Here is an 18,907-nt window from a genome sequence, read left to right on the forward strand (position 1 = left end):
TATGTTTTGCCGCTTTTATACGATAAAAGCTATTTTATAGAAAAAATAATTATTTTGGCATCGCTTTATTCTGAGGACTATAACTTTTTTATTTTTTTGGTTATGATGCTATATGGCGGCTCGTTTTTTGCGGGACAAGATGACGCTTTCAGAGGTACCATGGTTATTTATATCCGTCTTTTTGATCGCGTGTTATTCCACTTTTTGTTCAGCGTTATGATAATAAAGCGTTGTTTTTTGGCTCGTTTTTTTTTTTTTTTCTTACGGTGTTCACTGAAGGGGTTAACTAGTGGGCCAGTTTTATAGGTCGGGTCGTTACGGACGCGACGATACTAAATATGTGTACTTTTATTGTTTTTTTGTTTTTTTTTAGGTAAAGAAATGTATTTATGGGAATAATATTTTTTTTTTTCTGCTTTATTTAGGAATTTTTTTTTTTTTTTTTTTTTTTTACAAGTGTGGAAATTTTTTTTTTTACTTTTTCACTTTGTCCCAGGGGGGGACATCACAGATCACCGATCTGACAGTGTGCACAGCACTCTGTTAGGCTGGTTTCACATTTGCGTTTTTTTGGGTGCGTTTTTGCGGTAAAAAACGCAAAAAAAGCATGGTAAAAAAACGCATGTAAACGCATGCAAACGCTGCGTTTTTTTGACGCATGCGTTTTTGCATGTGGTGTAAAAAACGCAGCGTTTTACCGCGTTTACATGCGTTTTTTCATGCGTTTGCGTTTTTTAAACGCATGCTGAGAAATGTGTGACAGCTGCCAATCATTAAAAAAAAGTAAAAAACCCACTATAAACAGAAATAGTTAGGGTTAGGGGTAGGGGTAGGGTTAGGGATCATAACCCTAACCCTAAAGGGATCCTAACCCTAACCCTACCCCTAACCCTAACCCTAAGGGATCCTAACCCTACCCCTAACCCTACCCCTAACCCTACCCCTAACCCTAAGGGATCCTACCCCTAACCCTACCCCTAACCATAAAGGGGTTAGGGGTAGGGTTAGGGGTAGGGTTAGGATCCCTTAGGGTTAGGGGTAGGGTTAGGGTTAGGATCCCTTAGGGTTAGGGGTAGGGTTAGGGGTAGGGTTAGGATCCCTTAGGGGTAGGGTTAGGGGTAGGGTTAGGATCCGTTAGGGGTAGGGTTAGGGGTAGGGTTAGGATCCCTTTATCACCTTTACGTTGGGTGGTGGCATATTGGTGTGTTTTCAGTGTTTTTAATAAAAAAACGCATGCGTTTTTTAACGCAAAAAACGCATGCACCAAAAAACGCATGCGTCCCCATTGACTCCAATGCATTTTTTGACACAAAAAAAACGCATGAAAACGCATGCGTTTTTTTTTGGTCCAAAAAACGCTTCTAAAAATACTACAAGTAGCATTTTAGAAAAAAAACGCATGCAGTAAAAAAACGCATGCGTTGCAAAACGCGACCAAACGCATACACAAAAAAAGCATGCGTTTTCAATGTTAAATATAGGGAAAAAAAATGCATGCGTTTTTTTGAAAAAAACCGCAGCAGACAAAAACGCAAGTGTGAAACCAGCCTTAGATCGGTGATCTGACATACAACCGGGCAGGATTAGAGCTGCAGCTGCAGCCTGATCCTGACCCGGAAGTGCTCCCTGCAGGACCCGGATGCAGCCCGGCGGCCATTTTGGATCCGGGGACTGCAGGGAGAAGACGCTCGGTACACGGTGAGTACATCACCGTGTACCGATCGTCTCAGGGAAGCCCACAGGGAGCCCCCTCCCTGCGCGATGCTTCCCTGCACCGCCGGCACACCGCGATCATCTTTGATCGCGGTGTGCCGGGGGTTAATGTGCCGGGAGCGGTCCGTGATGTGCCGGGAGCGGTGCCGGATGTCAGCTGCGATAGGCAGCTGACACCCGGCCACGATCGGCCGCGCTCCCCCCGTGAGCGCGGCCGATCGCATATGACGTACTATCCCGTCACTGGGAATTAAGTCCCAGGTCACCTGGACGGGATAGTACGTCATATGGGATTAAGGGGTTAAAAACTTGATATAAGAAACAAACAAAAAAAAAGCGTGAAAGGTGAGGAAACGGTGCAGACAATCTGCAACATCAAAAACTCACCAAAATCTCATTGTAGCACGGAGCCTTACTATAGCTGTTACACACAGATCTACAACCTTTCTGTCAAACAACCCTTCTGAGGAACAACGCGCCTGAAGGTGTCCACTGTCCCAAGTCCAACTCTGGGTAACTTCTCTGGTAAAATGTCAATTTGTAAGCACTAACCTCCCGGGCCTGTCTGCGGACTGAAGCTTCGGATCGATGCTATTGCTTTGCTCTTGCTATCCGTCCCTTCTGATCTACAGTACAGGTTCGGGACCTCGGCCAGCATCACCCTGCATTATTTCTACGTCTCAAGCACTTGGCACTTTTGGAAATACTTTCGCACCTTCCTATACTGCTTCCTGAGATGTCTGGTATGATACATGTCACCCAGAGATATGAACTGCTACTTTATAAGATATTGCTTGCATTAGGTGTTTACCTATGTGTGGCACCCCTAGGGGTATTTGCCACAAAAATAGTTACTGACAGTAAATGCAAATACTAAAATAGCAAGACTGCACTACCACCTCCGGCCAGAAGGGGGAGCTCCAGAGACTCCCCTTGATCCATTCTGGTCTGAGAGAAGAAATGGCAGTTGGGCTAAGGAGCTGAAAGTGAGAGGTCATACAGTTGAATCTCTAACAGCCCTGTGACTGTTACCAGGCCTAAATCACCGGCCTGAGGAGAAGAGGGATAGAGAAAAAGGACATTGTGAGAACCGGGTAGCATTAATCACTACCCAGAACAGGCGCAAAGACGGATACCGGATCCGTGGCTGTATTCATTACATATAATACAGCAACCGGAAAAACGTGAGGTGATATCAGCTTCACTAGGGTCGGACGCAGCAACAGACACAGAGTTCAGCGGTACTCCTGGAGGGGGTAAGCCGATAAAAGGACTCGGGTTGCCCGTCGAACCAGGACCCGGAGGGGACAGATTGGGCCGGCAGCCAGTTCACATACAGCAGCAGGGCCACACAGATATTGCGTACAATAAGAGGCGAAGACCCCGGCAGGGTCAAAGTAACTCAGAGTTCCCATACAGACTCCGGTGACAGGACTGGTTGTAAATCCTTTTTTGTTAAAGTAAACTGGTTAAACGTTTCAGTGCCTCAGTCTTTCATTTGGACAATAGCCATCTATCCAGGATTGGGATCATCACCGCTGGGAGAACCTGCTGCTGATCAAGTAAGTGCCTGTTCCCTCACGATACCCTTTACACTGTGCATTGCCTGAGGCCACAGCACCGGGTCAAGCCACCCGTGACACCCCCCTCAACAGACAGACCCCATTGGTCCGATGCTGGGTACCCCGGTCTCTTGGGCGTCACAATTGGCCGTAGTGCCACTGGTTGTAAATCCTTTTTTGTTAAAGTAAACTGGTTAAACGTGGTGGTGATCAGTCTGCAACGTTTAAGCCCAGTGCCTACAGAGACTTGTCTGTATGAACTTCTTGCATATTCTTGAACTTTTTATCAGCCCGGAGGCACTAAATCAAAGCTCCGGAAAGACTGCTTTTTGAACTTTGCTCCTCGCTCTTTTTGAACTTTCTTTAGACTTTATATTGATAACTCCGTTGGAAAAATGGAACTAAATTCCTGGACACAAAGTGCAGTGCCTTTCCTAGTACCTTCAAGGATAGAACTGTATTAATGGACGCTATTTGAAGTGACTTTGTACAGAACTATAGTTTTGTTTCCTCGAGTGGTTTTTGTAACTTTTCATTTTTAAGACTCTGTACATATTAATTGTTATTTCAAAATGTTATTGTCCCACAGTCCCGGAGTACTGTTCTTAACTAAGGGGGAATGTGGCACCCCTAGGGGTATTTGCCACAAAAATAGTTACTGACAGTAAATGCAAATACTAAAATAGCAAGACTGCACTACCACCTCCGGCCAGAAGGGGGAGCTCCAGAGACTCCCCTTGATCCATTCTGGTCTGAGAGAAGAAATGGCAGTTGGGCCAAGGAGCTGATAGTGAGAGGTCATACAGTTGAATCTCTAACAGCCCTGTGACTGTTACCAGGCCTAAATCACCGGCCTGAGGAGAAGAGGGATAGAGAAAAAGGACATTGTGAGAACCGGGTAGCATTAATCACTACCCAGAACAGGCGCAAAGACGGATACCGGATCCGTGGCTGTATTCATTACATATAATACAGCAACCGGAAAAACGTGAGGTGATATCAGCTTCACTAGGGTCGGACGCAGCAACAGACACAGAGTTCAGCGGTACTCCTGGAGGGGGTAAGCCGATAAAAGGACTCGGGTTGCCCGTCGAACCAGGACCCGGAGGGGACAGATTGGGCCGGCAGCCAGTTCACATACAGCAGCAGGGCCACACAGATATTGCGTACAATAAGAGGCGAAGACCCCGGCAGGGTCAAAGTAACTCAGAGTTCACATACAGACTCCGGTGACAGGACTGGTTGTAAATCCTTTTTTGTTAAAGTAAACTGGTTAAACGTTTCAGTGCCTCAGTCTTTCATTTGGACAATAGCCATCTATCCAGGATTGGGATCATCACCGCTGGGAGAACCTGCTGCTGATCAAGTAAGTGCCTGTTCCCTCACGATACCCTTTACACTGTGCATTGCCTGAGGCCACAGCACCGGGTCAAGCCACCCGTGACACCCCCCTCAACAGACAGACCCCATTGGTCCGGTGCTGGGTACCCCGGTCTCTTGGGCGTCACATATGTCTATACGCACTTTAATAATATCTGCATGTACTGATGATTTATTTACTTGCACAGTGATTTTCATTTTCTTTACAGCATGTGTTGCCATCTCCTTTGTTTTATGTCATTATGTTTTTAAATTACATCGGTAATTCAATACAAATAATTATTTATTCTCTCACTTTTGGTGGATCTTTGTTCTCTCTATTGGCTTAACCTTTTTTGTCTGTCACAAAGTAAATTATAAATCTCCACCCCTGAGCCTTTCTGAATGTATTTTATTTTCTTCTGAGTTTTTTTTAAATTTCCTTAGTAAGTTACAAAAATGAGAACTGGCCGGGAAGGTCCTGTATAATGTCACCTCTCACTCCCTAAGGCCAGTTTCACACTTCAGTGGCTCTAGTATGTGAGGTGACAGTTTCCTCACGTACCGGAGCCACTGACACATGTAGACACAGTGAAATCAATGCATCTGTGCAGATGTCATTGATTTTTTGCGGACTGTGTCTCCGTGTGCCAAACACGGAGACATGTCAGTGTTCTTGGGAGCGCACGGATTACACGGACCCATTAAAGTCAATGGGTCCGTGTTCCGTGCAGGAGACAGCGCTACTGTAAGCGCTGTCCCCCCAACTGGTGCTGAAGCTGCGATTCATATCTTCCCTGCAGCAGCGTTTGCTGTAGAGAAGATATGAATAATCGTGTTTAAAATAAAGATCCATGACCCCACCCCCCTGCCACCCCCTGTGCGCTCTCCCGGCTCCCTCGCTGATTGGCGCTGCTTCCTGTCCTGGCCGTACCTTCTACTGTATGAGCGGTCACGTGGGGCCGCTCATTTACAGTAATGAATATGTGGCTCCACCCCTATGGGAGGTGGAGCTGCATATTCATGATTGTAATGGGCAGCCCCACGTAACCGCTCATACAGTAGAAGGTGCGGCCAGGACAGGAAGCAGCGCCAGCCAGCGAGGGAGCCGGGTGAGTATTTTAATAACAGCCGGCGGGCGCACAGGGGGTGGGAGGGGGGTGGGGTCATGGATCTTTATTTTAAACACGATTATTCATATCTTCTCTACAGCAAACGCTGCTGCAGGGAAGATATGAATCGCAGCTTCAGCACCAGATGCAGGGGACCGCGCTAAACTTTAGCGCTGTCTCCTGCACAGTGCGTGTGGTACCCAGTGGGCACACGTGTGCCACACTGATGTGCCGCAGAAACGCACCGGCACACGGACACAGATAATTCCGGTACCGATTTTTCCGGTACTGGAATTATCTGGACATGTGAGACTGCCCTAAGGCCCCCTTCACCACTCAGTGGCTCAGATACACGTGGTGACAGTTTTAACAGATACTAGAGACACTTACACACTCAAACCAATTATAATCTGTAGTGCTGGCATCCCTGCATGCCTCCCCCCTCCCCAAGCAGGAACGCCGACTCACTCACCTCCGCGGCCCCTCCTTCTCTACTACTGCCCAGGGTCTGCACACAGCTCTCAGATCCCCAGGCACTGTCCCTGGGGCGAGAGCATGCTCCCTCCTCAATAAAAGGTCAGCGCTCACTTTCTCCAAGTGTCCCCAGTCAGTGGCTGGGAGACGGTTATTATTTAAGCCACTTCTGCCTGAATGGAGGTGCCTGAGCAACAAGTCTGTTTTATGCACACTTGCCAGGTCCCCAATAGCAGCCATAAACATAAGGATGAATGACCTCGGGGATATCAAAACATCCAACACCGCGGAGACACCATCACGTGTTTCTCAACGCAGTAATCCAGAACACTGCCCCCATCCCTTATGGGAAATATGCAAATGCATGTAGAAAAGCCGCGGAGACACCATCACGTGTTTCTCAACGCAGTAATCCAGAACACTGCCCCCATCCCTTATGGGAAATATGCAAATGCATGTAGAAAAGCCGCGGAGACACCATCACGTGTTTCTCAACGCAAGCAATAAATAGCCAGGTCTTTCACCGGGAAGGAACAACCACGGGAAGGGCAGCATCCAAAAGGAAAACCACCTATGCCAAAACATGGTATCCATCCACAGACAGCTGTTTCGGAGTATTTGCCCCTCATCAGTGTGGAGTAGGAAACTGGCTATTAGGAGCAGTGCCTGGTAAAAGGACTATAAACATAAGGAGTATTTGCCCCTCATCAGTGTGGAGTAGGAAACTGGCTATTAGGAGCAGTGCCTGGTAAAAGGACTATAAACATAAGGATACCCTATTTAATGCTTGCGTTGAGAAACACGTGATGGTGTCTCCGCGGCTTTTCTACATGCATTTGCATATTTCCCATAAGGGATGGTGGCAGTGTTCTGGATCACTGCGTTGAGAAACACGTGATGGTGTCTCCACGGTGTTGGATGTTTTGATCTCCCCGAGGTCATTCATCCTTATGTTTATAGTCCTTTTACCAGGCACTGCTCCTAATAGCCAGTTTCCTACTCCACACTGATGAGGGGCAAATACCCCGAAACAGCTGTCTGTGGATGGATACCATGTTTTGGCATAGGTGGTTTTCATTTTGGATGCTGCCCTTCCCGTGGTTGTTCCTTCCCGGTGAAAGACCTGGCTATTTATTGCTTGCGTTGAGAAACACGCGATGGTGTCTCCGCGGCTTTTCTACATGCATTTGCATATTTCCCATAAGGGATGGGGGCAGTGTTCTGGATCACTGCGTTGAGAAACACGTGATGGTGTCTCCGCGGTATTGGATGTTTTGATCTCCCCGAGGTCATTCATCCTTATGTTTATAGTCCTTTAACCAGGCACTGCTCCTAATAGCCAGTTTCCTACTCCACACTGATGAGGGGCAAATACCCCGAAACAGCTGTCTGTGGATGGATACCATGTTTTGGCATAGGTGGTTTTCCTTTTGGATGCTGCCCTTCCCGTGGTTGTTCCTTCCCGGTGAAAGACCTGGCTATTTATTGCTTGCGTTGAGAAACACGTGATGTTGTCTCCGCGGCTTTTCTACATGCATTCCCAATACCAGCCAGTCAGTTTACCTGTCCTGTACCTCACTGCTCGTTCTTGCCTCATGTCCCTGTATTCCAGCAGTGCCCTCCAGCACCTGCTTTTTTTGTATATCAGTCTTACCCGCCTGCACCAGCCTCTGTATATATCAGCTGTGCCCGCTAGCACCTGCCTTCCTTTAGATCAGCCGTGTCTACCTGCACCAACCTCCCTGTACATCAGTAGTGCCTGCCTGTACATCTGCCATGCACGCTTGTACCAGCTTGCATGTATATCAGCTGTGCCCACCACCTACCTGCATCTGCCGTGCCAGTCTGTATTCGTTGTACTTGCCTGGACCTACTGTGCCAGTCTGTATACCAGCCGTATCTGCCATGACAGTTTGTATATTCTTAGCCATTTTATATACCACCCTTTTGTGGGTCAGCTGACGTGCGTCCAATGTCTGTCCTGGAGTAGCACCTGGTGTCCATCTAGAGCCAAGTCTAACCCCATCAGGGCTCTAGCGAAAAGTCAGGTGTTCGCTTAAGGTACCTTCACACTAAACGACGCTTCAGCGATCCAGACAACGATCCGGATCGCTGCAGTGTCGCTGTTTGGTCGCTGGAGAGCTGTCACACAGACAGCTCTCCAGCGACCAACGATGCCGGTAACCAGGGTAAACATCGGGTTACTAAGCGCAGGGCCGCACTTAGTAACCCGATGTTTACCCTGGTTACCAGCGTAAAAGTAAAAAAAACAAACGCTTCATACTTACCTTCCGCTGTCTGTCCCCGGCGCTGTGCTTCTCTGTACTGGCTGTGAGCACAGCGGGCGGAAAGCAGAGCAGTGACGTCACCGCTCTGCTTTCCGGCCGCTGTGCTCACAGTGAGTGCAGGAAAGCACAGCGCCGGAGGACAGACAGCGGAAGGTAAGTATGAAGCGTTTGTTTTTTTTACTTTTACGCTGGTAACCAGGGTAAACATCGGGTTACTAAGAACGGCCCTGCGCTTAGTAACCCGATGTTTACCCTGGTTACCAGCGAAGACATCGCTGAATCGGCGTCACACACGCCGATTCAGCGATGTCAGCGGGAGAGCCAGCGACCAAATAAAGTTCTGGCCTTCTAGCCCCGACCAACGACATCACAGCAGGATTCTGATCGCTGCTGCGTGTCAAACCGAACGATATCGCTAGCCAGGACGCTGCAACGTCACGGATCGCTAGCGATATCGTTTAGTGTGAAGGTACCTTTAGTCATGCCCCTCCAGGCTTTCCTCAGATCATGGCATAGTAGTTCCAACACCCCCGTTACAGTCTGCTCAGGCAAAGAAATTCACTGTCTCCCAAGCTTCCTCTAGCTCAGACTGTGTACCAGGAAGTTTCCCACCAGAAAGTCCAGCAGGACAAAATCTTCTACCTGTGGACAGTGACCTGTCGCCTGCATACATTGACATCTGCGGCCACATCCGCACCCCTCCCCAAGCTGTGGCAACCTTGGCCCATCAGCCTGCCAGCTATGTTCCTAGTTTTGAACCCCATCTGTCAGATCCTTCACATTATGGTGGTGATCCTGTCTTATGTTGAAGGTTTAATCAACCAATGCACGCTGCATTTTGACCTCTTAGCCCATAAGTTTGCATAAGACATGGTCAAAGTGCCTTTCATAGTGTCCCATCTCTCTGTCGAGGTCCTGGCTTGGCTCAATCCCCTATGGAGTGAAGGGATCCTAAAGTCTCCAACCTTAAGATTTTCTTAGAAGCCTTCTGCAAGGTCTTTGATGAGCATGGCAGTGTTTCCTCTGCTGCATCCTCTTTCCTCAGGTTGCACAAAATGTAACCTCACAGTGAGCCAGTACTCCATCTGATTCCGGACCCTGTCCACCAAACTCTTGGTCAAGACGCTCGCAGCGGTCAAGACGCTGGCAGCCACCTTCTGGGAAGAGTTAAGGATAAGATGGCTGGTCGTGATATTCCCACCTCACTAGATGACCCGGTGTCCCTACAGTTGTGGCCAAAAGTATTGACACCCCTGCAATTCTGCCAGATAATACTCAGTTTCTTCCTGAAAATGATTGCAATCACAAATTCTTTGGTATTATTATCTTCATTTAATTTGCTTAAATTAAAAAACACAAAAGAGAATGAAGCAAAAAGCAAAACATTGATCATTTCACACAAAACTCCAAAAATGGGCCAGACAAAAGTATTAGCACCCTCAGCCTAATACTTGGTTGCACAACCTTTAGCCAAAATAACTGCGACCAACCGCTTCCGGTAACCATCAATGAGTTTCTTACAATGCCCTGCTGGAATTTTAGACCATTCTTCTTTGGCAAACTGCTCCAGGTCCCTGATATTTGAAGGGTGCCTTCTCCAAACTGCCATTTTTAGATCTCTCCACAGGTGTTCTATGGGATTCAGATCTGGACTCATTGCTGGCCACCTTAGAAGTCTCCAGTGCTTTCTCTCAAACCATTTTCTAGTGCTTTTTGAAGTGTGTTTTGGGTCATTGTCCTTAAGGAAGACCCATGACCTCTGAGGGAGACCCATCTTTCTCACACTGGGCCCTAAATTATGCTGCAAAATTTGTTGGTAGTCTTCAGACTTCATAATGCCATGCACACGTTCAAGCAGTCCAGTGCCAGAGGCAGCAAAGCAACCCCAAAACATCAGGGAAGCTTCGCCATGTTTGACTGTAGGTATCGTGTTCTTTTCTTTGAATGCCTCTTTTTTTTCTCCTGTAAACTCTATGTTGATGCCTTTGCCCAAAAAGCTCTACTTTTGTCTCATCTGACCAGAGAACATTCTTCCAAAATGTTTTAGGCTTTTTCAGGTAAGTTTTGGCAAACTCCAGCCTGGCTTTTTTATGTCTCGGGGTAAGAAGTGGCGTCTTCCTGGGTCTCCTACCATACAGTCCGTTTTCATTCAGACGCCGACGGATAGTACAGGTTGACACTGTTGTACCCTCGGAATGCAGGGCAGCTTGAACTTGTTTCGATGTTAGTCGAGGTTCTTTATCCAGCATCCGCACAATCTTGCATTGAAATCTCTTGTCAATTTTTTTTCCGTCCACATCTAGGGAGGTTAGCCACAGTGCCATGGGCTTTAAACTTCTTGATGACACTGTGCACGGTAGACACAGGAACATTCAGGTCTTTGGAGATGGACTTGTGGCCTTGAGATTGCTCATGCTTCCTCACAATTTGGTTTCTCAAGTCCTCAGACAGTTCTTTGGTCTTCTTTCTTTTCTCCATGCTCAATGTGGTACACACAAGGACACAGCACAGATCTTCTCTTGCTGGCCACCTCCTTGTAGCGCTCCTGAATCCTGATGTCAATTCTGGTAGCTACAGTTGTGGCCAAAAGTATTGACACCCCTGCAATTCTGTCAGATAATACTCAGTTTCTTCCTGAAAATGATTGCAAACACAAATTCTTTGTTATTATTATATTTATTTAATTTGTCTTAAATGAAAAAAACACAAAAAAATTGTCTTAAAGCCAAATATATAATTCCACACCAAACATAAAGGGGGTGGACAAAAGTATTGGCACTGTTAAAAAAATCATGTGATGCTTCTCTAATTTGTGTAATTAACAGCACCTGTAACTTACCTGTGGCACCTAACAGGTGTTGGCAATAACTAAATCACACTTGCAGCCAGTTGACATGGATTAAAGTTGAGTCAACCTCTTTGCGCTTGACTCCTACCTTTCAAAGGCTGATGAAGCAGCAGACCTCAACTTTGACACCTTCCTCGGAATCCATGCAGATCGAACATGGCCAAACAATGGCAGGAGGACTGTCGTGCCAAAGGGAAGCATTTCTATTGTGGCAGTGCCGAACATTTAATCCGTTCCTGTCCTGAAAACACAGGAAACACCAAAGCTTAGGGTCTGCTGGAGAGGCTACCCTGGGCAAGCACTACGCCTCTACTCCCCTAACTCTCTCAGCATCAGTTTCCTGTGGCAACATCCATTTCACTGAATCGGCCCATCTGGACTCTGGTTCCACAGGCAATTTAATTCAACCGGCCACAACTACTCTATAGGTGATCAAAAACTTTTGGTGATAAAACTGGCTCTGGAGGAGTGTTGATTTTCACATGAAGGAATGATACATCTGGTGGTTATTTACACCGACTACAAGAATCTAGCCTATTTGCAGTCCGCACAGCAGCGTATTACATGTAATGGCAGGTGGTCATTGTTCTTTGCCTTCTTTTTTCGCAAGCCAGATCCTTTAACAGTTCCTCGTAGGACATACTTGGCAGTCCTGTCACCATCCTGTTAGCTCTTCCCTGAACTTGCTCCAGTTTTTCAATGTCTTTTTTTAAATGTGGTGCAGAGAACTGGACACAGTATTCAAGATGAGGCCTGAGCAAGGAGGAGTAGAGGGGGATAATTGCTTCACATGATCTAGACTCTATCCTCTTAATACATCCAAGAACTGTGTTTGCTTTTTTGCTGCTGAATCACACTGTTGACTCATGTGCCGTCTGTGATCTATAAGTATACCAAAGTCTTTTTCACACGAGTTGTTGCTTAATTCCAATCCTCCCACTCTGCAGATGTAAATTTCATTGTTCTTACCCAGACTTAAAATCTTGCATTTTTCCCTGTGAAATACCATTCTATTAGTCACTGCTCATTGGTCAAGCTTATCTAGATCTTACTGAATCCTTTCAGTCTTCTCTAGTAATAGGCTAGTTTCACACTAGCGTTTTGAGGAGCAAAATGACGCATGCGGAAGCATCCGCATACAGCGGTACGACCTGCGCGCCTAATGTAAAGAGAGGTACGCAGGCCGCATGCAGAAGTAGGCAGAGCTAGCGTCCGAGGGCGGGGCTTCACGGAGGAAGTCCGCAACGCTAATGTGAAACCGGCCTTAGCTATCCCTCCTAGCTTTGCATCATCTGCAAATTTGATTAGTTTACCTTCAGTTCCCTTATCTAGATCATTTAGAAAAATGTTGAACAACAATGGGGCCAGGACAGAGCCTTGTTGTACCCCACTTGAAACACTCTTCCAATTGGATGTGCAATCATTTATTACCACTCTTTGAGTATGATCACTGAGACATTTATGAATCCTCCGAACCGTATATCAATCCCATACTTGGGTGTTATTTTTTTTTAGAGGATAGTGTGAGATAATTTATCGAATGCTTTCCTGAAGTTGAGATATACTATATCTACTGCAGGTCCACAGTCAGTGATTCCATCTTAGAAGGAAATTAGATTAGTCTGGCATTATTTGTTTGCTAAAAACACACCCTGGCTCTGGTTAATTACTGTATTCTTATACAATTACTAACATCCATGCTGTTTAATAATTTGTTCAAAGATCTATCCTGGTATAGAAGTAAGACTCCCCAGCCTGTAATTTTCTGGCTCCATCTGCTTTCCTTTTTTTGAAAAGAGGGACATTTGCTCTTCTCCAAGCTTCTGAGACTTCTCCTGTACTCCAGGATTTTTTCAACGATTCTGGCTAGTGGTTCTGCAGTTTCCTCTACTATCTCTTTCAGTATCCTAGGATGTAATTCATCTGGAACAGGAGATTTAAATTAGGTAAGTGTTCCCTTACCATCTCTCTATAGATAGTTTGGATTCTTTTATTCCTTCGATGGCACCAAAAACACTAACATTCCAAACTTTCACCCAGAAATGGGAGTAATACATTTCCTTTATTAGCAACCAGCTAGCAGGTTGTGACTTAATAAAATGGTGCATTGGTAAATCCCATCCGTCAAACTATGCGCAAGTCCTGTACAATGGCTTGTTACAGTATTCACCGCACGTTTACAGCGTTTCCGCACATTTTATTCCGCAGCATGTGCACAGCGGTTTTTGTTTTCCATTGGTTTACATGGTACTGTACACCGCACAGAAAACTGCTGCGGATCCACAGTAAAAACCGCAACGTGTGCACATACCCTTAGGCTGCCATCACACTAGCAGTATTTGGTCACTATTTTACATCAGTATTTATAAGCTAAAACCAGGAGTGGGTGATAATTACAGATGTTTTTGCATATGGTTCTATTATACTTTTCCTCTATTTGTTCCACTCCTGGTTTTGGCTTACAAACACTGGTGTAAAATACATACCAAATACTGCTAGTGTGACGGCAGCCTTACTCTGCACTCATTACCTATATTAATTGCACCTGTTGGAACTTGTTACCTGTATAAAAGACACCTGTCCACACAAGCAAACTCCAACCTCTCCACCATGGCCAAGACCAAAGAGCTGTCTAAGGACACCAGGGGCAAATTTGTATGCCTTCAAAAGCCTGAGATGGGCTACAGGACAAGAGGCAAGCAACTTGGTGGGAAGGCAACAGCTGTTGGCACAATTATTAGAAAAAATAAGAAACACGATGACTGTCAATCTTCCTCAGTCTGGGGCTCCATGCTAGGTCTCACCTTGTGGGATAAGGATAATTCTGAGGTCAGCAACAGACCAGAACTACACAGGAGGACCTGGTCAATGACCTGAAGAGAACTGGTACCAGTGTCTCAAACATTACCGTCAGTAACACACTACGTTGTCAGATTAAAATCCTGCAGGGCACACAAGGTCCCTCTAATCACACGAAAACATGTCCAGGCCCATTTGAAGTTCACCAATGACCATCTGGATGATCAAGAGGAGGAATGGGAGGTCATATGGTCAGACGAGACCAAAATAGGGATTTTTGTGTACTCACCGTAAAATCCTTTTCTCCGAGCCAATCATTAGGGGACACAGGACCATGGGTGTTATGCTGCTGCCATTAGGAGGACACTAAGTAAACACAGAAAGAATAGCTCCTCCCCTGCAGTATACACCCTCCTGCTGGCTGCAAGTGAACCAGTTCGGCAGCAGTAGGAGCTTAACATTTAACCAGGATTAACTATGTCAAAACCAAGTCAACACAAAAAACCAAAGCCATTAGGCTAACAGGGTGAGTGCTGTGTCCCCCAATGATTGGCTCGGAGAAAAGGATTTTACGGTGAGCACAAAAAAAATCCCTATTACTCCTACACGTCATTGGGGGACACAGGACCATGGGACGTCCTAAAGCAGTCCCTGGGTGGGGAACAATCAGCTTTAATTGCTCCTTGTACCCATAGATTACAGATGCGGCACAGCCACCTGCAAAATTCATGTGCCGACGGTCACTGTTGTGAATTCTGTGGCTGAATTCACTCCTGTGGTCACAAGTGGTACTGCAGCTTCTGAGCTTCCTCCCTCAGGTGTTCTGGTGAGCTCGTTAACTGCTTCATTACTTAACTCCGCCTGATGCTGCTATCCTTGCTCCTTGTCAATGTTTCAGTGTTGGATCTGAGCTTCTCCTGATTGTTCCTGTGACCTGCTGCTCTGTATAGCTAAGTGCTTTTTGCTTTTTTTGTTGCTTTTTTTTCTGTCCAGCTTGTCTTTTGTTTTGCTGGAAGCTCTGAGACGCAAAGGGTGTACCGCCGTGCCGTTAGTTCGGCACGGTGGGTTTTTTTTGCCCCCTTTGCGTGGTTTTGCTTTAGGGTTTTTTGTAGACTGCAAAGTTCGCTTTACTGTCCTCGCTCTGTCCTAGAATATCGGGCCCCACTTTGCTGAATCTATTTCATCCCTACGTTTTGTCTTTTCATCTTACTCACAGTCATTATATGTGGGGGGCTGCCTTTTCCTTTGGGGAATTTCTCTGGGGCAAGTCAGGCCTATTTTTCTATCTTCAGGCTAGCTAGTTTCTTAGGCTGTGCCGAGTTGCCTAGGTAGTTGTTAGGCGCAATCCACAGCCGCTTTTAGTTGTGTTTAGGATAGGATCAGGTGTGCAGTCTACAGAGTTTCCACGTCTCAGAGCTCGTTCTTGTATTTTTGGGTATTTGTCAGATCACTGTGTGCGCTCTGATCGCTAAGCACACTGTGTTTCTGGATTGCCTTCATAACACCTGTCATTAGCAAACATAACAGGTCACATCTGCCGAGGCCTGAGAATAAATATGGCAATATTTTGTAAACGTATGCAGACTGGACCAGGTCGCATCTCTGCAAACTTGTGCTGCCGAAGCTTGGTGCCGGATGGCCCAAGACACACCCACTGACTCAGTGGAATGAGCCTTAATCCCTGCTGGGACAGAATGACCTCGGACTCGGTAGGACTCCCGAATAGGTGAACGAATCCACATTGCTATTATCGCCTTGGAAGCAGGAAACCCCTTCCTTGGCCATTCCGGGAGCACAAAACAGGGCATCTGACCTGTGGAAGGATGCCTTCCGCGAGACATATCTCTTGAGAGCTCTCACTAAATCCAGTGTGTGGAGGGCCTTCTCGATGCGATGTACTGGTGCCGGACAGAGAGACGGTAAGACAATCTCCTGAATGAGATGAAAGGATGAGACAACTTTTGGCAAAAAGGATGGGGAAGTTCTCAAAACCACCCTATCCTGAAGAAAATTCCGGAAGGGAAATCGACAAGACAGAGCCGCCAGCTCGGAGACTCGTCTAATGGACGTGATCGCAACCAGGAAGGCAACCTTCCTTGAAAGAAAAGACAGGGAAACCTCCTGTAGAGGTTCGAAAGGAGCTTATTGCAAGACTCCGAGGACCAGATTAAGGTCCCATGGTTCCAACGGCATCTTATAGGGCGGCACCCTATGGGAGACTCCCTGAATGAACATCTTCAATTGTAATCTGTTAGCAATCCTGCGTTGGAACAGAACGGACAGGGCTGAAATCTGCCCCTTGAGAGAACTAAAGGCGAGACCTAAGTCCAAACCCATTTGTAAAAATTTAGGGATAGAAGGAATGGAGAATTCAAGAGAATGTCCCCAGGCGTTGCACCAGGAAAAGAAGGTTTTTCAAGTGTGCTGATAAATGCGCATAGACGTAGGCTTTATTAGCGCTGATCATGGTAGAGATGACTGCCGGAGAAACCTGCCTGGGTTAGAACCCAGGACTCAACGGCCATGCCTTCAAACACAGGGCCTCGGCGTTCTGGTGGTAAGTGGGGCCCTGTGAAAAGAGGTCTGCGCGATTCAGTAATCGCCAGGAAACATCGGCGACTAGTTGAACTAGTTCCGCGTACCATGCCCGACACGGCCTATCTGGCGCAATAAGGATTACCGGTACTCCCTCTGCTCTGATCGTCTTGATGACTCACGGCAGAAAAGGGAGCGGGGGAAATATGTACGGAAGCCGAAAATGATGCCACGGGAGTATCTGCCCCGATTGTTGCTGTATCATGGGACCGAGCTCTGAAGTCGGGAACCTTGGAATTTAGCCGTGAGGCCATCAGATCCACATCTGGGGAGCCCCAATGACAGCAGATCTGGTGGAAGATCTCTTGATGGAGAGATCACTCCCTGGAGTGTAGGCCTTGACGACTGAGGAAATCTGCCTCCCAATTGTCCACTCCCGGATGTGAACCGCAGAGATCATTGCGCGGTGTTCCTTGGCCCAACAGAGAAAGTAGACTACCTTGTTCAAGGCTGCCATGCTGCGGGTTCCCCCTTGTCGGTTTATGTATGCCACTGCAGTGGCATTGTCGGACTGAATCCTGATGGAACGACCCGCCAGGAAGTGATGGATTTTGAGAAGAGCTTACCTGATTGCCCGAATTTCTAAGATGTTGATTGTTAGGGCTTGTTTTCACTTGCGAGGAACACGTCCGTGTCTCGCATGTGGAAATGAAGCTCTGGCGCCGGCACTGTGGAGCGGAGCGTGCAGCCGCATAGCAACACATGGAGCCGCACGCTCCGCTCCGGAGTGCCGGCACCAGAGCTTCGTTTCCACATGCGAGACACGGACGTGTTCCTCGCAAGTGAAAACAAGCCCTAAGGTGTGATTCCTGAAGAGACCCGCGGCCCTGAGCAGTGGGATGTAAGGACACCGCTCCCCAGCCTAGAAGACTGGCATCTGTTGTCACAACTAGCCAATATACTGGAAGAAAAGACTTCCCTTGATTCAGGGAGGACTGTAATGTCCACCACCTGAGAGACTGTCTGACTCGCTGGGAAAGGAATAACCGACGGTCGAGGGAGAACGGGTTCCTGTCCCAAACAGCTAGGAGGGCATGCTGTAAGGGACGGAGGTGTAATTGGGCAAATGGAACCACCTCCAAGGCTGCTACCATCTTGCTGAGGACTCATACTGAAGCGCAGAGAGTGAGTGCGAGGTTGAGAGAGCTTCAGAGCTTCGCGCTGTAAGGCTGAGATATTTTCCGGGGAAAGAAGCACCAACCCCTAGGACGAGTCCAGTATCATTCCTAAACTTTGTAACATGTATTCCCATTAAAACTATAAAGTTTATCAGCAACTATTTTATAAAAAACACCAAATCCCAGCGTACCAAATATACAGATCTACTCCATACAAATAACCTAGGAATTTCCCTATGCTTAGGGGAATCAGCTATCAGTGGAGGTTGGCACCCTATAGAGACGATTATTTGGCGCCCCCACTCAGCGGCAGCTATCCTTAGCTCACCCTGATGAATACCTATTAATCTATAGGTGGGAAAACCATAAGCAGCAAAAAGAGTTGAAAGGAAAGTGCTTAATAAAAAGGCTATAGTACAGAAAATAATTCCCCCATCAGAGCGCTACAATGGCTTATAATGCAATAACATACATCAAACAATGATCCTATGTTAAAATGGCTATAATAGCCGTTTTGTGCATAAGCAAAACCTGTGTTCCATAGGACTCAAGGATAGCAGGACAGAAGGGGAGAAAAAAGGCCCAAATAACAAAATGAACGGCCTAGTTCAACATAGTGAACCCATCACAAGCCATATATCAGCTGTTAACAATGCACAATATTGTGAATACTGGTGGGTAACACAAAAAGCAGCATATGCCATGAGGCTATCTACTTAAGCTAAGTTTGGGTTAACTCCCGCATATGCTGCTTTTTCTGTGTTACCCACCAGTATTCACAATATTGTGCATTGATAACAGCTGATATATGGCTTGTGATGGGTTCACTATGTTGAACTAGGCCGTTCATCTTGTTATTTGGGCCTTTTTTTCCCCCCTTCTGTCCTGCTATCCTTGAGTCCTATGGAGCACAGGTTTTGCTTATGCACAAAACGGCTATTAAAGCCATTTTAACATAGGATCATTGTTTGATGTACGTTACTGCATTATAAGCCATTGTAGCGCTCTATGATGGGGGAATTATTTTCTGTACTATAGC

The sequence above is a fragment of the Ranitomeya imitator genome, chromosome 5, assembly GCF_032444005.1.
Source record: "Ranitomeya imitator isolate aRanImi1 chromosome 5, aRanImi1.pri, whole genome shotgun sequence".
NCBI lineage: Eukaryota > Metazoa > Chordata > Amphibia > Anura > Dendrobatidae > Ranitomeya > Ranitomeya imitator.